This window comes from Scyliorhinus torazame, chromosome 19 (assembly GCF_047496885.1).
Source record: "Scyliorhinus torazame isolate Kashiwa2021f chromosome 19, sScyTor2.1, whole genome shotgun sequence".
NCBI lineage: Eukaryota > Metazoa > Chordata > Chondrichthyes > Carcharhiniformes > Scyliorhinidae > Scyliorhinus > Scyliorhinus torazame.
In genome coordinates, this window is record NC_092725.1 from 144,520,862 (window position 1) to 144,540,270 (window position 19,409).

The 19,409-nt window shown below is 49.1% G+C and overlaps 1 long non-coding RNA gene across 2 annotated transcripts in view; it reads left to right on the forward strand.

Annotated features, from left to right (window-relative positions):
* The first annotated feature begins 3,961 nt into the window (after positions 1–3,961).
* LOC140395954 (uncharacterized) overlaps positions 3,962–19,409 on the forward strand; it is a 38,022-nt gene continuing 22,574 nt past the window's right edge. The window contains exons 1-2 of one of the 2 annotated variants that reach the window (XR_011936422.1): positions 3,962–4,035; positions 11,366–11,430. This is a non-coding gene — a long non-coding RNA (uncharacterized lncRNA). Of the gene's footprint in view, positions 4,036–11,365; positions 11,431–17,107; positions 17,534–19,409 lie in introns of those variants that run through there. The other variant, XR_011936421.1, reaches the window with a different exon arrangement.

Genomic DNA, 19,409 nt, shown 5'->3' on the forward strand with positions numbered 1-19,409 from the left:
AACAGAGACTGCAAGCTGCAAACTGAGACGGCAGGTTGTAAACAGACACTGCAGGTTGCAAACTGAGACGGCAGATTGTAAACAGGGACTGCAGGCTGCAAACAGAGACTGCAGGCTGCAAACTGAGACTGCAGGTTGCAAACAGAGACTGCAGGCTGCAAACTGAGACTGCAGGTTGCAAACAGAGACTGCAGGCTGCAAACTGAGACGGCAGGTTGCAAGCAGGGACTGCAGGCTGCAAACTGAGACTGCAGGCTGCAAACAGGGACTGCAGGCTGCAAACTGAGACTGCAGGTTGCAAACAGAGACTGCAGGCTGCAAACTGAGACGGCAGGTTGCAAGCAGGGACTGCAGGCTGCAAACTGAGACTGCAGGCTGCAAACAGGGACTGCAGGCTGCAAACTGAGACGGCAGGTTGCAAACAGGGACTGCAGGCTGCAAACTGAGACGGCAGGTTGCAAGCAGGGACTGCAGGCTGCAAACTGAGACTGCAGGCTGCAAACAGGGACTGCAGGCTGCAAACTTAGACGGCAGGTTGCAAACAGGGACTGCAGGCTGCAAACTGAGACTGCAGGCTGCAAACAGGGACTGCAGGCTGCAAACTTAGACGGCAGGTTGCAAACAGGGACTGCAGGCTGAAAACTGAGACTGCAGGCTGCAAACAGACACTGCAGGCTGCAAACTGAGACTGCAGGTTTGTTGTGAAGGAAGGTGTGATAAAAACCACCATCTGGAACTATGACTCTTTCCTTTTACTTTTTTTAAATTCCCCTTTCCACCCCTCTGTGTTTCTCTGTCTGTGGAGAGGTCGGGGGGGAAAGTTAAAGGAGAAATTAGATAATTAGCCAATTGTATTTGCTGCATATTGTTATAAATAAACAGTAATTGTGTTTACATTTACACACCAGGTGACTGTAACTATTGGGCAGCCAAGAACCAAAGGCTTTAGGTATTTTTATAAGAATTATTGGTTAATTCGCTTGTATTGTGACTCAAGGTTGGGTGGGGCTGGAATTGACAGCGCACCAGCCCAGGGTGTCGAAAGACTGATTGTAAATCCCTTTTAGCACAATGGATGGTGTTAAGGAACCGGAGGAATGTGGCCATCTTTTCCCTCTTCAGGTTCCTGGCCCTCCTGTTTGACGAGCTCCTAGCCTCCCTTTTCTCCACCTGACGCGTCGGGTTGTGAAGGGCTCCACAGACACCAGTATGCGGGATACCATCTGGGGGCAGGATTGCAGAACCCACCGGAGTGCTCCAAACATCGGAAACACATAGTCAGAATGGCACTGACCTGCCTGATGATGGATTGTGTGGATCTAATGTGGATCTCTCCTCCTTGGCACTCTCGAGGGCTCCACACAGGTACCTTGAGCGATGGTTTGATTCTTTATTCCCAAGCAGCCTCCCCTTTCCTCACTGAGGTACCTGGAATAAGTGAGGCATCTGGGAGTGCCTCAGGATGCATGATCATCAACTCCCAGGGTACTTGGCACAAATGTGCATTCTGTGCTTCTGATGATTGCACACGAGTTGAACATTGATGGAGTGGAGCACTTGATGGTTGATGAACAACTGGGGCTGCTGCCATGGAGTTTGCAAAGCCGCATGTGTGCATGTGATTGTCATCAGTACTCTTGTAAAGCCTGAGAGAGCTGCAAAATCATTAAATCAATAAGCCTGACTTTCTTCATCACGTCTGGACCTTCCTGTAAACGGCATCCATCACAGTCTTGATGCTTTTGTGTGTGATATCCTGCAAGATGCTTGTGGACATCCTGGAACAAGCCACAGGCAAAGTAAACACCAGCAGTGACCTTCAGGGCCACATGGAGGAGATACCTGCCTAGTCCATGGGTTCTTTTGCTAAATGTGCTGGAGAAGCCCAGCCATGCGCAAACCTTTCTCTCACTCATCTCCAGCCTTTGTCAGTAGGCCCTTGGTCATCCATGTTATGGGTTTAATCTCCCCATCCTCTGTTTTGTGCTGGTGCCCTCCTGGACCATGGACCTCAGGCAGGGTCTCCTCCTGAGGCGGTGCTGGGTGGCATTGAGCTATTCTTCTCCTCCTCCTCCATTCCATAAGCAGCATCAACAACGCGGCATTGAACACAGGCCCCATTCCTGTTTGTTCCTTCTCCCTGTGGAATGAGAGACATAACAGATTAATGAATCACGGGAAGGATGGTAAAGTTCCCACTTGCAAACAGCATGCCTCTATAATGGCCTCAGACTGTCAGCATTTCTAGCTTTGTAGCTGAAATGTAAAGTCAAAGAGTGAGGTAGGTTTTATTTGTACTCATTTACGGGCTGTGGACGTGGCTGGTTAGACCAGCAGTTATTGCCCATTCCTAGATGCCCTTCAGAAGGTGGTGGTGAGTTGTCTTCTTGAATGGTGCTGTCCCTGATATGTAGGTACGCCCACTGTGCTGTTAGTGAGGGAGTTCCAGGATTCTGACCCAGTGACAGTGAAGGAACGGCGATCTATTTCCAAGTCACAGTGGTGAGTGACTCGGAGGGGATTCTCCAGGTGATGGGGTTCCCAGGTATCTGCTGCTCTTCTGGATCAGTGGTCGTGGGTTTGGAAGGTGCTGTCTAAGGAACCTCAAATAAAATGACCCACACAATCCCAGGCCTGGCTTCATTATGGTGCCCTGACCAATTGCCCCCAGACCAACGACAATGAGTGTCTTTCAATTTGCTCTCCCATTTCTTCCTGTCGACACCGTCGAGGAATGCAAATCGCCATCGACCTTGGCGGGACTGTAAGATCCCACTGGTGACCAATGTCAAGCTGCCGCTTCCGTGGGAAACCTGCCGGCGGGGCCCTGCTAGTCAGGCCGTGGGGCTGCGCATGCGCACGGCGACCCATTTCGGTGCGGGCACCACAGACATGCTGGAGCCACACAGCGGGCCGCGCGGCGGAAGGTAGGTCCCTCGCAGATCGCGATGGCCCGCCGATCGGTGGCCCCCGATAGCAGGCCTGGCCACCGCTGAGGCCCCTCCTCAAAGTCAGATAACCCTGCCCCCCACCAGGTCTGCCACCGCACCCACGGGTCCCAGCTCCCGCCGGGTGGTACCACATGTAAACCATGGCGGCGGGAGTTTTGCCGGAGAATCGCCTCGGGGACCTGTTCCAACGGCCCCCGACAGGCGCCGCGTCGACTGCGCACGCGGGACTGGTGGGTCCGCGGAGAATCACGGAAGTGATGTCGGAGTTCCGGCGTGAACGGCTATTTTCTGCCCCCATTCCGGGCGTGATTCCGGCACGGAGGGTTGGAGAATCCCGCCCCTTATTTCCAAATGTATTTTATACCACGTCTAGTTTCCTGCTGGTGTGGAATGTAATTCGGGGGGGGGGGGGTTAGGGGGCGACCTGATTCCAGCGAGCAGCTAATTTAATGAGCATTCAGGACATGGTAATACCCGCAAATGGGATGGTCTCCTTGAACCAGCGAGAAACCCGCCCACCAACCGCCTGCCTTGAACGTGATGAGCCAAACATTCCAGACTGTTTTCCCAGTAACAGGAATCCGATTTTGGGCCGCTGTCCAAACTTTCCGGCTTCACCCCCACGAATCCCTCCCGGACTGGATGGGAAAATCCCACCCCATGTTTTTGCTTTTTAACCATCGATAATTGGTGAGAAGATTTATAATTATTCACTCCTAAATTGCATTTTGATGCTTTTCTTTGCTGTTGTGTGGCTGATATGTGTTTTGCAATCTGACTTTGAACCTTCGCCAATAACTATTGGTGATGTTAATGATGTGGTTACTGAGTGAATAAATCATGGGGCACTTTGCCATTTATCCGAAACTTTTCTTCATCTACCCAGCAGAAGCATTTATGAAAATGAACAGCTACACCGGGGAAGTAAAACAAAAAGGGGATTGTGCCATCCCAGAACTACCTTCGTGAAAGGAACGGGAAAAGTGGAGCAATGACTTGGGATTCATCCTATTGATGGTTGGAGGAATAACTGGACTGGGGAACATTTGGAGTTTCCCTTTTCTCTGATACGAGAATGGAGGAGGTAGGCTGTTAAATAAAAAGCAAATGGATATTATGGAAAGTAAAACATTAGTGAAAGCACAATGAATACCATTGCAGTTTACAGCTACACCCAATGTGAACTTTGAATGAATAGAGAGGTTGAGGTGCAAATGCAGTGCCTCATGTAATAAAATAGAAACACAAAGACTTGAGAAATTAGCCCCCTTTTTGTTAGAACAGAGGATGATTATAGTGCTGGACTATGGTAGAATGGGACGGTGTAGAATTGGTGGACAATGGTAAAAGATTAAATATATGCTGCAGGATTCTCCGGCAGGACCTTCCTCACCCACACCCGCGGGTTTCCCGACGCATGGGGTGGCCCACAATGGGAAACCCTATTGGCCGGCTGCAGGAACGGAGAATCCCACCCAAGAGATTGGAGAAATCCTAGTAGACAGATGTCTGTGAGACTGGAATGTATCACTGGAGTGTGTGACTTAGTCAGCACATCAGAAATGTTTGGGTAGATGGTTGCAGGCAATGGGAATAAGGAGTGCACAACTAATAGCTGGCAGCTTCCAGCTAATGAAAGCTCATTCACAAAAATAAAATCACTTCACCTCTGCTTGTTCTCCCCATGCCCACAGAAAATCTCTTCCTGTCAAATAATTCATGAGATGTCCATCTTTCCCCACCATCATCCAACAGCTGAAAAAGTCAGACACACCCACAAAAACTGTTATATTACTGGGTTCAGTAATATGTGGCGTTACTAGTTGCTGTATATCCAGAAGGTCTGATGGTGTGATCCTGAAAAAACTACAAGTCTTCAACTTAAAGCAAACTAATTTATTAAGTAAAGATTAATTATAATTGAGTTTGACACTCTACAGAACTATCATTAGTAATCAAGTAATTAAATAGTAATGTATTAACTGATTCAAAACTACACGTGCTCACTACGCTGCGATCTATCTCTCATACACTACTGCTGCCTAGTCACTCCTGGGTTGAAAGAGACCAAGATCCTCTGGGAGCTGATACATATAGTGGGATCTAGTGGTGCCCTCTAGTGGCAGTATTACAGTTAGATGTTACAATTAACACTTTAGTTATCTACATGTCTACATATCATGGCAGAAACTACCTCAACATTTGTGCTTATGTTAGTGTTGTAACCTGCCTGCTTACCATTGGCTGGAGACTAATGACAATCCCACAATCCTGTGGGAGTATGAGCTTCCCCAATGAGGGGGGGGGGGGGGCGGAGAAATCATTAGCAGACTCCCTGTATAAATAAAGCTGGCCAGTTTGGAACAAGCAGGAAGGAGTGAGCAGCAAGTGAAGTTGCTGCTGCTGTTGTCTATTATTGTAAATAAATGTTATTTCTTTGTATCCTTAAAACTCGTGCTGGATTCTTCGTGGCCGTCACAAAACTGGCGACGAGGGTTAAAGTGAATAGCTGTCTACACTGCTGAAGCCACCTCCCTGGATTTTTGTTGGATACAGGTTGGAAGTTGTTTTCTATTAGGCCATGCCGCTGTACGGACGTTTGGATGTTTTTGATGCTGCGCTGGAAAGCTGGAACCAGTACACACAACGGATGCGTTACTATTTCCGGGCAAACAATATCACTGAAAACGAGCGCCAGGTGGTCATATTGCTCACCGCCTGCGGCCCGCATACGTTTGGGGTGATTAGGAGCCTTACGTACCCAGCTGCGCCGGACACCAAAACGATTGATGAACTTGTGAATTTAGTGGGGCAACATTTTAACCCAACCCCGTCCACGATAGTCCAGCGTTACCGGTTTAATACCGCTGAGAGGACCCCTGGAGAATCCCTTGCCGATTTTCTATCCAGGCTACGCAGGATTGCGGAGTACTGTGACTATGGTGAGACCTTGTCAGAAATGTTACGCGACCATTTGGTTTGCAGTATTAACAATGCGGCCACCCAGAGAAAGTTGTTAGCTGAGCCAACATTGACTTTTCAACAGGCCATTCAAATAGTATTGTCCCGAGAGAGCGCAGAATGAGAAGTGCAGGAGATACAGGGAATGGAGGTGCATGCCTTGGGGCGCAATCCCTTCTGTCCGAAAACATCCTCCTGCACTCCTGCGGTACCTTGGGTGAGGCGACGTCCAGATCGACGCCAGTGGCCGTCGGACATTCCTCCCCAAAGGGAGCCTTCTCCAGAACCAATGAATAAGGAGCCATGTCCGTGTCAGACTTGTAGGCACCGACCCCGTCGCGGACGCCAGTCCTGGGGGCGCCAGAGGTGCCATCGTTCCGACCGAAACTGGGACCAGCCCAGGGGCCGTAACTGGGACCAGCCCAGGGGCCTTACCTTCCATGTGGATGAACCTGCGGCGACTACTCCTGAGGACGTGGAGGCGGAGGCCGACTGCCTGCAGCTGCATTGTGTGGCAGCTCCCCGTGTGGCCCCCATTAAGGTGACAATACGGGTCAATGGTCACCCGTTTGAGATGGAGTTGGACACTGGCGCAGCGGTCTCCGTGATCGCCCAGAGGACATTCGACCGCATCAAGCAGGGTATACAGACTCTTACATTAACCGACTCACAGGCCAGGTTGGCCACCTACACGGGAACCACTGGACATTGCAGGAACTACAATGACCCCTGTTGTTTGTGGACGCCAGGAGGGGCGTTTCCCACTTATCGTGGTGCGCGGCCATGGGCCCAGCCTGTTGGGTCGGGACTGGTTGCGCCATTTGTGGTTGCAATGGCAGCACATCCTCCAAACAGTTTCTGGAGGGTTGACTGAGGTGCTAGGACGGTACCCAGATGTATTCCAGCCCGGTTTGGGGAAAATAAAAGGGGGCGTAGCCCGTATCCAAGTCGAACCAGGAGCCACACCGCGCTATTTCCAGGCGCGCCCGGTGCCTTACGCCTTGCTCGAGAAGATAGAAGGGGAGCTCACTCGTTTGGAGACTTTGGGTATTATCAGGCCCGTCCGTTTCGCTGACTGGGCAGCACCAATTGTACCTGTAATGAAGCCAGATGCCACAGTTCGCTTGTGCGGTGACTGTAAACTTACAGTGAATACGGCTCCCCGACTCGACCGATATCCAATGCCTCGCATAGAGGATCTCTACGCGAAGCTTGCAGGCGGACTCTCCTTCACAAAATTAGATATGAGTCATGCCTACCTACAGTTGGAGCTGGACCCTGCCTCCCGACCATATGTAACGATTAATACACACCGGGGCCTGTATGAATATACATGGTTGCCCTTTGGAGTATCCTCTGCCTGCGCTATATTTCAACGTGTTATGGAGGGCATTTTGAGAGGTTTACCGCGTGTCGCTGTCTACTTAGATGACGTTTTGATCACAGGGACGTCAGAGCAGGAACATTTGGAAAGTCTGGAGGGTGTCCTTAGATGCTTTTCGGAGGCTGGGGTCCATTTACGTCTCACAAAGTGCGCCTTTCAGGCAAAGGAAGTAGTCTACCTAGGTTATCGGGTGGACCGCGAAGGTTTGCACCCCGTCGCAGAGAAGGTGCGCGCGATTCAACAGGCCCCCGCCCCGACTGACACTTCGCATCTTCGTTCTTTTCTCGGCCTCGTAAACTATTACGGGACGTTCCTCCCCAATCTGGCAACTACGCTGGCCCCGTTGCATCTTCTGTTAAAGAAAAATCACACCTGGGTTTGGGGTCAGCCGCAAGAAACCGCTTTCCGGCAGGTAAAACAACAATTGTCGTTGTCTGGGTTACTAACCCACTATGATCCTGGAAAGCCTTTGCTCGTCACATGTGATGCATCCCCGTATGGTATTGGGGCCGTCCTGTCCCACAAGATGGAGAACGGGGCCGAGCGGCCGATAGCTTTCGCCTCCCGCACATTGACTGCAGCGGAGAAAAAGTATGCGCAGATCGAGAAGGAGGGCCTGGCAGTGGTCTTTGCGGTGAAACGTTTCCACCAGTACGTGTATGGCCGCCACTTCACTATCGTGACTGATCATAAGCCTCTGCTGGGACTTTTCAGAGAGGATAAGCCAATACCGCCCATTGCTTCCGCACGGATCCAGCGCTGGGCTTTGTTGCTTGCTGCATACGAGTATTCTCTGGAGCACAAACCAGGAACGCAGATAGTGAATGCCGACACACTGAGCCGATTGCCTTTATCGACCGGCCCCATGTCGACCCCCACGACCGGTGAGGTGGTTGCAACCCTAGATTTTATGGACACCTTGTCTGTCACGGCATCACAGATCCGTGAGTGGACCCAGACGGAGCCAGTCCTGTCAAAGGTTCGGCACATAGTCCTATATGGTGGGCAGCACAGACAGCTCCCAGGCGAGTTGCGGGCATTTTCCTCCAAGCTGTCAGAATTCAGTGTGGAAGACGGCATCCTCTTGTGGGGGACGCGTGTGATTGTCCCGGAAAAAGGACAGGAGCTGATACTAAGAGACTTGCACAATGGGCATCCAGGTGTGACCAAAATGAAAATGTTGGCCCGGAGCTATGTCTGGTGGCCAGGCCTCGACACCGACATTGAGAAGGTGGCCCAAAACTGCTCCATTTGCCAGGAGCATCAGAAGCTTCCGCCGGCCCCGCCCCTACATCACTGGGAATGGCCAGGGCGGCCTTGGGCACGCTTGCATGCGGATTTCGCCGGCCCTTTTCAAGGATCCATGTATCTTCTATTAATCGACGCCCAGTCTAAATGGCTAGAGGTGCATAAGATGCTAGGCACAACGTCCTGCGCAACAATTGAGAAGATGCGTTTGTCTTTTAGTACGCATGGCCTCCCCGAGGTGCTGGTCACGGATAACGGCGCTCCATTCACAAGTGAGGAGTTTGCGAGGTTCATGAAGATGAACAGCATACGTCATATCCGCACTGCCCCTTACCACCCGGCTTCAAATGGGTTGGCGGAGCGCGCAGTGCAGACATTCAAACGAGGCCTAAAGAAGCAGTCATCCAGGTCAATGGACACGAGACTGGCTCGCTTTTTGTTTTTGTATAGGACCACCCTCCATGCGGTGACTGGGGTAGCTTCTAATGGGCCGGAGACTTCGCATATGCCTTATCATGGTTTTCCCGAACATTGGCGCAAAAGTACGCCGCACACAAGAACGGCAGGGACGTGGTTTTTCTTGGCATGGCCGATTCGGCAGTTTGCGCCCGGTGACCCAGTGTTCATTTGGAATTTTGCTGGTGGTGCCCAGTGGGTCCCTGGCGTAATCTTTCGCCAAACGGGCCCGATATCTTACCAGGTGCAAGCCTAGGGTCGTCTCCAGCGCAAACATGTCGACCACGTGCGGTCCAGAAGACTATCCCTTCCAAAGATTCCCCGCCCCCGGAGCTCATTTCTATAGCCGCAGAGACCAGAGACAAGGGAAGGTAGTCCTCACAATCTTCCTCTGGTGCCTCACTCAAAGCCTGCGCAGGTCGTTACAGAACCGCGTGGAGATAGAGACGCCGAGATGGCGGAGGCAGCAGACTCTGACTCCAAGATGGAGACACAGGACGCATCAGAGGGGGAATCCTCGGGCCCACGGGCCGTGGATGTACAACCGTTACGCCGTTCATCACGGAAGCGCGGTATCCGTCTCGTTACACGCCGCCCGATCCAGCGCCTCGTGCAAATGGTGTCCGGCCAGCGGCAAAACAAGTCCGACGCCCTCATTCGCCAGGGTCTTCGGTGGATTCCTTGGACTTTGCAGGGGAGGGATGTTATAACCTGTCTGCTTACCATTGGCTGGGGACTAATGACAATCCTGTGGGAGTATGAGCTTCCCCAATGAGGGGGGGCGGAGAAATCATTAGCAGACTCCCTGTATAAATAAAGCTGGCCAGTTTGGAACCAGCAGGAAGGAGTGTGCAGCAAGGGAAGTTGCTGCTGCTGTTATATATATATATTATTGTAAATAAATGTTATTTCTTTGTATCCTTAAAACTCGTGCTGGATCTTCGTGGCCCTCACAAAAGTTAGATAGAGCACATTTTCCAAAGTATTTCAATCATCCTCCTTAAATTTTATGTTTTAATTTAGTGGCCTAGTCTATTATTACAGTGAGCTGCTTGCAGAGTGAAATGAGCTGCGCTGCTCTTCCTGCAGGTGTGTAAGTCCAGGATGAACCTCATTTCAGAGTGATCTGCTTGTGTCTCCGCTTCTCTTGCTTGTCCAAGGTCTGAAGCACTTTCATTTTCAGGCATTGCAGGCAGCCTGAAGATAGCAGGTTCATCAAAGAGTAACATCTGTACCGACACCCCACAGCAGGCATCCTGTAGATGGTGCACACAGCTGCCACAATGCATCCTTAGTGCAGGGAGAGGATGTTTGTGGAAGGAGGAGCAATCAAGCGGCTGCTTTGTCCTGAATGGTGATTTGATTTGATTTATTATCACATGTACTAAAGTACAATGAAAAGTATTTTTCTGCAACCAAGGGAACGTACACAGTGCGTACATAGTAGACACAAAACAAAGAATAATCAACAGAGAACATTGACAAGTGGTACATCGACAAACAGTGATTGGTTACAGTGGTTACAGATCCAGCAGAGGGCAGTAGAGCGGAGATGCTGATTGGCTGTTGCGGGGGAAATTTGCATACATCCGTGTCCTCACTCTAACTTGAAGGTGTACCAGAGCAAGAGACCCTCGCTGTTCAAGTGAAGACAAGCATCCAGCAGAGGGCAGTAGAGCAGAGCTGCTGATTGGCTGTTGCGGGGGAATTTTGCATACGTCCGTGTGCTCATCCTAATTTGAAGGTGTACCTGAGCAAGAGACCCTAGCTGTTCAAGTGAAGACAAGCATCCAGCAGAGGGCAGTAGAGCGGAGCTGCTGATTGGCTGTTGCAGGGGAAATGTGCATATGTCCGTGTGCTCACCCTAAGTTGAAGGTGTACCTGAGCAAGAGACCCTAGCTGTTCAAGTGAAGACAAGCATCCAGCAGAGGGCAGTAGAACGGAGCTGCTGATTGGCTGTTGCAGGGGAAATTTGCAGACGTCCGTGTGCTCACCCTAAGTTGAAGGTGTACCTGAGCAAGAGACCCTAGCTGTTCAAGTGAAGACAAGCATCCAGCAGAGAGCAGTAGAGCGGAGCTGCTGATTGGCTGTTGTGGCGGACATTTTCATACATCCGTGGGCTCACCCTAACTTGAAGGTGGTTTGTGGAGCAGCTGTGGTAAAGTGACACTTAAACCTGAAACACTTCTTCAGTGTTTCCCTCCCTACCCCCTCCTCTAACCAAAACAAAATCAACCGCTGTAAAGATCAAGAGGAAGGCTCGAGGACAGGTAGAAATAGAAAGAAGTTGAACCGTGACATCACAGCCTGCAGGTAAGGGATTGGTTGGTGACTGGTAAGTAGTTTTTCTTTTATTTTCCCTCAGGTGTTATCGTCCGGGGCGCAGAGGTTGCTGAGTGAGTGCTTGCTGAGAAGGGGAGTGAATAACAGGTAAGCTCTTTCTTTCTTTTTCTTTTTCTATCTAGAGGGGATGGCAGAGAAGGTAGTGCAATGTTCCTCCTGCAGAATGTTTGAGGTGAGGGACACCGTCAGTGTCCCTGCAGATTTCATCTGTGAGAAGTGCACCCATCTCCAGCTCCTCAGAAACCGCGTTAGGGAACTGGAGCTGGAGCTGGATGAACTTTGGATCATTCGGGAGGCAGAGGTGGTCATAGATAGGAGCTTCAGGGATGTAGTTACTCTGAAGAATAAAGATAGATGGGTGACGGTGAGAGGGGCTGGGAGGAAGCAGTCAGTACAGGGATCCCCTGTGGTCGTTCCCCTTAGTAACAAGCATACCGCTTTGGATACTGTTGGGGGGGGGGACTTACCAGGGGTAAGCCATGGGGTACAGGTCTCTGGCACAGAGTCTGTCCCTGGTGCTCAGAAGGGAAGGGGGCAGAGGAGTAGAGCATTAGTCATTGGAGACTCCATAGTTAGGGGGATAGATAGGAGATTCTGTGGGAACGAGAGAGACTCGCGGTTGGTGTGTTGCCTCCCAGGTGCCAGGGTGCGTGATGTCTCAAAACGTGTTTTCGGGATCCTTAAGGGGGAGGGGGAGCAGCCCCAAGTCGTGGTCCATATAGGTGCCATCGACATAGGTAGGAAAAGGGATAGGGATGTAAGGCAGGAATGCAGGGAGCTCGGGTGGAAACTTAGATCTTGGACAGAGTTATTATCTCTGGGTTGTTACCCATGTCACGTGATAGCGAGACGAGGAATAGGGAGAGAGAGGAGTTGAACACTTGGCTACAGGGATGGTGCAGGAGGGAGGGTTTCAGATTTCTGGATTATTGGGCCTCATTCTGGGGTTGGTGAGACCTCTACAAACGGGATTGGTACCCCTCTGGTCTACCAGAGGGGTACCAATATCCTGGGGAGGAAATTTGCTAATGCTCTTCGCGAGGGTTTAAACTAGTTCAGAAGGGGCTTGGGAACTTGAATTGTAGCTCCAGTATACAGGAGGTTGAGAGTAGTGAGGTCATGAGTAAGGTTTCAAAGTTGCAGTGTACCGGCAGGCAGGAAGGTGGTTTAAAGTGTGTCTCCTTCAATGCCAGGAGCATCCGGAATAAGGTGGGTGAACTTGCGGCATGGGTTGGTACCTGGGACTTCGATGTTGTGGCCATTTCGGAGACATGGATAGAGCAGGGACAGGAATGGTTGTTGCAGGTGCCGGGGTTTAGATATTTCAGTAAGCTCAGGGAAGGTGGTAAAAGAGGGGGAGGGGTGGCATTATTAGTCAAGGACAGTATTACGGTGGCAGAAAGGACGTTTGATTAGGACTCGTCTACTGAGGTAGTATGGGCTGAGGTTAGAAACAGGAAAGGAGAGGTCACCCTGTTGGGGGTGTTCTATAGGCCTCTGAAAAGTTCCAGAGATGTAGAGGAAAGGATTGCAAAGATGAATCTGGATTGGAGCGAAAGCAACAGGGTAGTTGTTATGGGGGACTTTAACTTTCCAAATATTGACTGGAAACGCTATAGTTTGAGTACTTTAGATGGGTCTGTTTTTGTCCAATGTGTGCAGGAGGGTTTCCTGACACAGTAGATGTAGATAGGCCAACGAGAGGCGAGGCCATATTGGATTTGGTACTGGGTAATGAACCTGGACAGGTGTTAGATTTGGAGGTAGCTGAGCACTTTGGTGATAGTGACCACAATTCGATTACGTTTACTTTAGTGATGGAAAGGGATAGGTATATACCGCAGGGCAAGAGTTATATCTGGGGAAAGGCAATTATGATGCGATGAGGCAAGACTTCGGATGCATCGGGTGGAGAGGAAAACTGCAGGGGATGGGCACAATGGAAATGTGGAGCTTGTTCAAGATACAGCTACTGCGTGTCCTTGAGAAGTATGTACCTGTCAGGCAGGGAGGAAGTGGTCGAGCAAGGGAACCATGGTTTACTAAAACAGTCGACACACTTGTCAAGAGGAAGAAGGAGACTTATGTAAAGATGAGACATGAAGGTTCAGTTAGGGCGCTCGAGAGTTACAAGAGCCAGGAGGGGACATGAGAAGCCTTTGGCAGGTAGGATCAAGGATAGCCCTAAAGCTTTCTATAGATATGTCAGGAATAAATGAATGTCTAGGGTAAGAGTAGGGCCAGTCATGGACAGTAGTGGGAAGTTGTGCGTGGAGTCCGAGGAGATAGGAGAGGGGCTAAATGAATATTTTTCATCAGTATTCACACAGGAAAAAGACAATGTTGTCGAGGAGAATACTGAGATTCAGGCTACTAGACTAGAAGGGCTTGAGGTTCATAAGGAGGAGGTGTTAGCAATTCTGGAAAGTGTGAAAATAGATAGGTCCCCTGGGCCGGATGGGATTTATCCTAGGATTCTCTGGGAAGCTAGGGAGGAGACTGCTGAGCCTTTGGCTTTGGTCTTTAAGTCACCTTTGTCTACAGGAATAGTGCCAGAAGACTGGAGGCTAGCAAATGTTGTCCCCTTGTTCAAGAAGGGGAGTAGAGGCAACCCCGGTAACTATAGACCAGTGAGAGCCTTACTTCTGTTGTGGGCAAAATCTTGGAATGGTTTATAAGAGATAGGATGTATAATCATCTGGAAAGGGATAATTTGATTAGAGATAGTCAATACGGTTTTGTGAAGGGTAGGTCGTGCCTCACAAACCTTATTGAGTTCTTTGAGAAGGTGACCAAACAGGTGGATGAGGGTAAAGCAGTTGATGTGGTGTATATGGATTTCAGTAAAGCGTTTGATAAGGTTCCCCACGGTAGGCTACTACAGAAAATACAGAGGCATGGGATTCAGGGTGATTTAGCAGTTTGGATCAGAAATTGGCTAGCTGGAAGAAGACAAAGGGTGGTGGTTGATGGGAAATGTTCAGACTGGAGTCCAGTTACTAGTGGTGTACCACAAGGATCTGTTTTGGGGCCACTGCTGTTTGTCATTTTTATAAATGACCTGGAGGAGGGCGTAGAAGGATGGGTGAGTAAATCCGCAGATGACATTAAAGTCGGTGGAGTTGTGGACAGTGCGGAAGGATGTTACAAGTTACAGAGGGACATAGATAAGCTGCAGCGCTGGGCTGAGAGGTGGCAAATGGAGTTTAATGCAGAAAAGTGTGAGGTGATTCATTTTGGAAGGAATAACAGGAAGACAGAGTACTGGGCTAATGGTAAGATTCTTGGCAGTGTGGATGAGCAGAGAGATCTCGGTGTCCATGTACATAGATCCCTGAAAGTTGCCACCCAGGTTGAGAGGGTTGTTAAGAACATAGCTTTAAATAGATATAAGACAGATGTCAGAGGTAGGTTCTTTACTCAGAGAGTAGTAAGGTACGGGTGTGGAATGCCCTGCCTGCAACAGTAGTGGACTCGCCAACACTAATGGCATTCAAATGGTCATTGGATAGACATATGGACGATAAGGGAATAGTGTAGATGGGCTTTAGAGTGGTTTCAATGGTCGGCACAACATCGTGGGCCGAAGGGCCTGTACTGCGCTGTAACGTTCTATGTTCTAAGGGGCCAAACAAAGCTAATACAAGAGCAGGAGCAATGAATGTTGAGTGTTGCTGGAGCTGAGCTCATCCAGGCAAGTGGAGAGTATTCCATTACACTCCTGACTTGTGTCTTGTAGATGGTGGACAGGTTTTGGGAAGTCAAGCGGTGAGTTGGTCTCCACAGGGTTCCCAGCCTCTGACCTGCTCTTATAGCCACAGTACTTATGTGGTTGTCCAGTTCCGTTTGTGGTAAATGGTAACCCCCAGTAATCGGTTCAGTGATGCTAACATCATTAAATATCAGGCAATGGTTAGATTCTCTCTTGTAGGAGATGGTCTTTGTCTGGCACTTGTGTGGCGTGAATGTAACTTGCCACTTGTCAGCCCCGAGCCTGAATATTGTCCGGGTCTTGCTGCATTTGGACATGGACTGCTTCAGTATCTGAGGAGTCGCGAATGGTGCTGAACATTGTGCAGTCACCCGCAAACATCCTCACCTCTGACCTTATGTGGAAGGAAGGTCATTGATGAAGCAGCTGAAGATGGCTGGGCCGAGGACATGATTGGTTGAATCAGCTCTTTTTGACCAGTAACCATTCTGCAACTCTGTGATTCTGTCCTCCGTTTTTTCATATTTCTTTCCTGGTTTGGTCTTTCATTTCTCTCTTACTTTCTTTCCCTTGTATTTGGATGTCAGCTATTCATAAATAAAAAATAAATAATGTTTATTGTCACAAGTAGGCTTACATTAACGCTGCAATGAAGTTACTGTGAAAAGCCCCTAGTCGCCACATTCCGGCGCCTGTTTGGGTACACTGAGGGAGAATTCAGAATTCCCAGCTGGTATGGGAATTGAATTCTCCTGCCAGTCACACCTCCTCTAGACGTAGTGATTGTTTCTTAACTTGTCCCATTACCTTTGGCCTTGCACTATTAGATCTTTTGTTATTTGATCTTTCCTTCCCTCCACCGATCACAGACCTTCTCCCTTGTTCTACTTCCCACAATCCCCACTTTTACCTGCTTCCATTTCTGACATTTGTCAGTCCTGATGGAAGGTCACGGATGTGAAACATTGGCTGGAATTTTCCAGCTGTTCTCAGCAGCAAGTTTTCCCTGTCCCGATGACGACGAACCCCCATCATTGAAAACCCGTGGAGGGGGTCCAAACAGTACGAAACCCAGGTGGCAATGGCAGAGCCAGGGGACCCCACCACTGGCCATTGGTGGGCCGTGAAACACGTGTCGGGGAATGTGGAAAATCCACTCGATTTCTCTCAGAGGTGTTACCTGACCTGCTGATTATTTGCAGCATTTCCTATTTTATTTTTGGACAGGATGAACTCTGCCTTCTTTACCCCCCAAATACCCATCGGTCATTGACTTGACCTCGATAAGCTGAGTACCTAACTGGACATCGAGGAGAGGCTGCAATCACTTTGTTAGGTTTGAGGGAGACTGTGAATCTGTCCATGCCGTGCAGGGTATCTATTGAACCTTGTTTTGTTCACCTGGCTGGATCTTGGGTTTAGGCTGTGAATGCCTGGCTAACCCTTGGGATAGACAGGTGAGAGACTGACTGGGCCTGCATCTGAGGACTGAATTAACCTGTATATTGCAATATCAGTTCAGTGGGCTAGACAGCTGGTTTGTGATGCAGAACAAGGCCAGCAACGCGGGTTCAATTCCCGTACCGGCTTACCCGAACAGGTGCCGGAATGTGGCGACTAGGGGCTTTTCACAGTAACTTCGTACTTGTGACAATAAAAGATTATGATTATTATGATTATGATTATTAGGTGGGCCTACACCTTGGAGCAGAGAAATTAGTTATTTCTCAGGTGCTTGATGAAATTGGTATTTTTTCCACGGACATTATTATGCTCAGAAGGGAAAACCTATTTTAAGGCATCATGGCCCAATCTATTTGAAATGTTGTGTTAATTGTAAAGCACTGACAATGTTTAACAGTGTATAGTTAGTGGACTGTTCGTTGAACGAGTGTCTACTCATTACTGTGTAACAGTGCAGAACTTATTTCTCCCCATTCACACGTTTGACCCTTTCCAATGTAATCAACTTTCATGATGTTCGGTGTTTGGTTACTGGAAGCTCAGAAAGGCAACATTTAGTTCCAAAGAATATTGATTTTGTAACTTTATTATTTTAAAGGGGGTTGTTGTGACATTAAATGTACTGACTTACTGTTGCCTGTGAGAGAGAAACCACAGGATCAGTGTTAATAATTTAATCAGACAGAACAGGATCATTGGATCACATGTCAGCCACAGGATGATATGCCGCCATTGTGAAATTTGTTATGTGAAACGTATTTGATCATTGCACTCTGGCTTTAAAATAGAGAATTCCAGACTGTTAGTGAGATTGTTTTCACTTGGGGCTGGTTTCACAGTGTTAGGGGCGGCACTTTGCGCCCCTCAGCAGAGAATAAGTCCCGCTCTCAAGAGCTTGCAGCCAATCAGAATGGCCTGAAGCTCCAGCAGTCTCGGCAGTACCAGAACTCCGCAGTGGGTGCTGCAGGGACTGCAAATAGTCCTCAGGAAGACGATCACGGTGACGAGAGATGGGTAAGTCCTCGGTCTTTAGGCCAGTGAAAAATCGGATAGCTATGGAGGGGGGAGAGTGGGGGCAGGATGTTTTGAGGGCGGGGAGGAACGAAGGGGGGCGACACCATGAGGGAGGGAGCCCCCAATGCGCGTGAGGTGCCCCTGATTGTTGAGCCCACCCTTCTTCCCGCCTTTTCAAGAAAGCCATTTCAGTAATGGACTTTGCACACTGCTTGGCAGTGGAAATGAGTCCCTTAATTGCTAATTAATTGGACAGTTAAAGGATTCAAAAGGCCAAAGGATGGGTGGCCTATTGGATGATTCACTGACCCCTGTATTATAGGAAACACGTTCCCGGTGGGTGAGAAGGTGGTGCGCTAGGCACCCAACAGATTTTATGTGGTGTGAAGACCACATTTGTTCAATGCTGCTGTCATTTTTACATGATCCATTATAATTTCTAATTTCTCAGATTCTAATGGACCAATGTCAACTTTAGCTACTCTCTTCCTTTTTATATACTTGCAAATGCGTCTTTCCTGCTGAGTTTCTGTTTTTGCCTGGAATGTATTTTTGTTAGGCATTTTGAATTGTGTCTTTAAATGTTTCCCATGGTTTACTTACAGCCGTACCTTTTAGTCTATTTACCTGATTTACCTTCACCAGTTCTCCCCTCAAACCTCTATAATTGGTTGTGTTTAAGTTTAGGATTCTTGTTTGTAAGTATGTCACTTACAAATTTAATTTAGAATTCAATTTTATTCTGATCACTATTTACTACAACATTACTAATTGACCACGCTTTATTACGTAATAGTAAGCTTCCTTTCTAGTAAGTTCCAAAATGCATTGGTCCAAGAACTGTCAGGAGAACATTCCACAAATTTATCTTCTGGTCCATTCTTGTCAATTTGATTGTCCCAGTCGATATGAAGATTAAAGCCCCCACAATTATTACATTGCCTTTGTTACAATCTCCAATTATTTCTTGCTTAATGTGTTACAACTGGGCGAGTGGACGATTAATTCCAGCCTCACAAAGTCCCAACCTAAGTGAATCAACCACTAACTCATATATCATTTTGAGATCTTTGACCCTTGACTGCTCCAATGACTTACCGACACTAAGTCCTGCATTCTCCGATCTTGTGGCTAAGTGCCGACAGCGACGTGGGAACTGTGATGTTTTATGACGCCAAAATTGGTGCCTAGCCCTCGCTGATCCTGGGACCGGTGAGGGGCTACCAGCAGCATCGGGTAAAACCCCCGGCTCCCGCGCCAAACACGGCTGGAGAATGGCCGGGTCCATGGCTGCGCTTGCGCACGGCGTCGACCTGCAGCGGTCACACCGTACAACATGGCGCTGGCCATGTGTGGATCCAACCTGCCAAATACTGCCCCACAAGACGATCCCTGGCCACCCCCCACCAGTCCCCCCAGACCTCGCGGAAGCCCCCCCCCCCCCCCGGCCAGCACGGCTCCTGGCTGACTGTGGCTGCGCTGGACACAGTCCGCCGCCGCCACGCCGAGTTCCCGACCACTCAGATTACACCATTTCGGAGAGTGCGGGACTCAAAAACCGGCGTCAAATCGACAGCATCCCTGATTTGGGCGTCAGATGGGATTCTCCGCCCGATCGGCGATTACGATATCAGTGTCAGGCAACGGAGAATCCCGCCCCAGATTTGTAAGTAAAACACAAAAAACTATTTACAATAAGAGGAGAAATAAACATGTAATGGTAATAATAAAACAACTGCTAATCTAATTACTCCCCCTTCCACCACCCCACTCTCTCTCTCTCTCTCTATATATATATATATACACATGCACACACAAGACAGACACACCATGGGGATGGGAATGATAATAATAATGGTGATTAAAATGGGAATAA